Source organism: Saccopteryx bilineata, chromosome X (genome assembly GCF_036850765.1).
Source record: "Saccopteryx bilineata isolate mSacBil1 chromosome X, mSacBil1_pri_phased_curated, whole genome shotgun sequence".
In the NCBI taxonomy this organism is placed as follows: Eukaryota; Metazoa; Chordata; class Mammalia; order Chiroptera; family Emballonuridae; genus Saccopteryx; species Saccopteryx bilineata.
The window spans coordinates 129656775-129660291 of record NC_089502.1 but is presented as its reverse complement, the minus strand read 5'-3'; positions in this window follow the sequence as shown (position 1 = coordinate 129660291).

Below are 3517 nucleotides of genomic sequence, written 5' to 3'. Positions count from 1 at the left end.
CCTCCCTCCCCTCCTTCATTTATCTCTCTCTCCCTCCCTCCCTCCCTCTCTCCCTCCCTCCCTCCAAGAGAGAGAGAGAGAGAGAGAGAGAGAGAGAGAGGCACAAACAGGAAGGGAGAGAGATGAGAAGCATCAAGTCTTCATTGTGGCACCTTAGTTATTCATCGATTCCTTTCTCATATGTGCCTTGACCAGGAGCTACAGCAGGGTGAGTGACACTTTGCTCAAGCCAGTGACCTTGGGCTTCAAGCCAGTGACCATGGGGTCATATCTATGATTCCACACTCAAGCTAGCAACCCTGTGCTCAAGCTGGTGAGCCTGCACTCAAGCTGACAACCTCACGGTTTCGAACTTTGGTCCTCTGTGTCCCAGTCCAACGCTCCTTCCACTGTGCCACCACCTGGCCAGGCTATCCTTCTTCCTTCTTCTTTGAAAGCATTTCACCATTGCTCAATTCCTGGACTCTAAATCAGGTTTTCACTGCAGCTAAGAAGTAAAGTAAGTCCTCAAGTTATAAACATCCAACTTACGTACAACTCATATTTAAGAAAGGAACATCACAAGGACTATTGTCATCAACTGCAGTGGGACATGAGTGAAAATGATATAGAGCTACTCCACTCCCATGGCAAAGAACTAACCAATGAAGACCTGTGGAACTAGAGCAGCAGATGACAGCATTTAGGGAAGAAAACAGGGCCTAGAAAATCCCGAACCAAAAAGTTTTCTATGAAGGAGCTGATGCTTATAATCTTACTGAAGTAGGAATGGCAAAGTTATAGGAGCAAGATCCTGATATAGAGAGGTTCACCAAAGTTTACTGTGCACTTACCAAAGCCCTGAGATGCTACAGGGCCATTTATGCTGAGAAAAAGAAAAGCTCTGTACAAACCTCCCTGGATGCCTCCTTCAAGACACTGACTCTAACACCAGTCCCATCCTCTCCAACAAGTCCATTATCTGCATCATCCAAGATTGTTTAAGGTTGTATTTGAAAATATATAAGTAGTTATATGCACAGGAAGGTAAAAATAAATACTATGTTAGGATAAATATCTAAGTTGCATTTACTAGGTAAATGTACCTGTTCTAGTTTACACACAAATTCAACTTAACAACCTATAGAATCTATCTTGTTCATAACCTGGGGACTGCCTATATAAGCAAGGATCTCAAGCCTAGTTATAAATGATCTATTTCATCATCTATTTCATATTCTTAATTTTGTTGACTAAGACTGAGTTCAAATTGCATTTTGTTGGGCGGGGGCTTGGGGGAAGTGGAGTGAAAGGGGCCAAATAATATGGTGATGGAAACTGATTTGACTTTGGGTGATAGGTACACAATGCAATGAATAGTTCACATGGTATGGAGATATATACTTGAAACCTCTGTGTTCCTATGGACCAATGTCACCCCATAAAATTTCATTTCTAAATTAAAAATTTGCATTTTGTGATGTTTTGAGGTTTCTCCTAAGGCATATGCCTCTAGGAGATGAAGGAATACAGGATCTTTCTGTGTCTGCCTCTGCTACTGTCTCACTGATCACCTGCTCATTATTCCTCTGCGTCCCCTCAGCACCTACTCCTGTCTTTATGGAAAAGCAGGATGCTATGAATTAGGTAGAATCAATGCATGAAAAACTTGGAAAATTCCAAATAGATATAGTTTATTGATGTAATAGAGAAAAAAACGAATAAAATTTGTGGATTAGGCAAAACAGATATCCCAAATTTTTTAGAAGTCAGTATTAAGACAAAATAAGAACTTCATAGATAAGTCATCCTGACTCCAAAAGATGCAACGATAAAGTACAAAGTAACAATGATAATACAAAAAAACAATCTTCACACAGAAGTTGAGGGAGTATTCCTCTAAGGAAGATCTATAAATTCGAGTAAAATAAAAAATGTGAAGAATAGATTCTACAAATGCCACTCAACCCAAAGGTGATAAAATATATTAAAGTGCAATTAACATTGTGGACCTACTATTATCAAAATAAGTTTGTATTGATAGTAGGGAAATCATTAGCTTTGAACTCAGAATAGGGGTTCAAATCTTGGCTTCTCCATTTGCTAGTTGTGTGACTCTAGAAAAATTACTATCCTTCTTTAGCCATATTTTCTTTAGCTATAAAACTGGAATAATGCCATCTTTTTTTACAAGGATTTTGTACAGGTTAAACAAGATTATGTAAACTAATAGCTCTCAGATGAGGGTAATTTTGCTCCTCTAGGGAAATTTGGCAACATTTGGAGACATTTTGGTTGTTACAACTTGGGAGTGCTATTAGCATATAGTGGATAGAGGCCAACATCCTACAATACATAGGACAGACCCCATAACAAAAAAATTTCTGGACCCATAATGTCAAGAGTGTCGATGTTAAGAAGCCCTGGTAAAGTATACATAGTCCATAGTCTACCACCTGATAGGGAACCCAAAGTTAGAAATTTGGCTTCAGTAATAGTAGCTTTCAATTGTAATCAGTAGGCATTAGGAAATAGAATTTGTTTGCTATTCTCTCAATGGCTTCTTGGAATTCCCCTTTGAAATTTGGTGAGAAGTTTATCTTTGCAGGAGGGCCTGGGAAGCCTTCTTAGAAGCAAGAATCTAGGACAGTGGTCAGCAACCTCACTAGTCAATAGAGCCAAATACCAACAGTACAACGATTGAAATTTCTTTTGAGAGCCAAATTGTTTAAACTTAAACTATATAGGTCAGTACATTCCTTATCGAGGTAGCACCCGCATGTGGTATTTTGTGGAAGAGCCACACTCAAGGGGCCAAAGAGCTACATGTGGCTCGTGAGCCACAGTTTGCCGATCAGGGATCTAGGAGAAGCCTATAGATTAGAAAAGAAGACAGCCAGTCTTGAAAGGAGTGAAATCACAATAGATTCTTGTAAGGGCTTAGTCACAGAATTTCCTGTAAAGAGTTAGGGCTGTATAGATAACTAGGAACTTAGTTCACAAATCTTAAATCTTTAGTTTGTCCCCCAAGGAGAGCACAGAGTCTCTCTTGCAGATGGCTCCCAGATGCACCTGCCCCAACCGTCTCAGAGATAACACCAAGGATGCCAGGAGTATCAGTGATGGACTTGTACCAGCATCAAAAGAGTTTGCTCTGGAGACATTCCTGCAAACCAGATTCCCACCTCCTGTGTGCAGCTATGTGACTAACTATACGCTTCTTAATAAATAATTAACCTTCCCCAGAAGTATATAACCTGGCCAGTCAGCCAAGACATTAAAGCAGTATTTGGATGCACTGTAGGCTCCCTGCCTGCTCAGGTTGCTGGCAATTTGATTAAAAGACACTCTTATACCACTCAGATCTCATATCAGTGATTGATTGGCTGGGCATTGATGGGCAACTGGAAACCCAGCTTGTTCCAGTAATAAACCTGATATAGAGAACTAAATTTTATGGGAAGAAACAAAGGAAGAAAATTGCAGGATTGAGAAACATGCTGAAAGTGATCCTGGGTATAACCATTGGAGGCCTTTG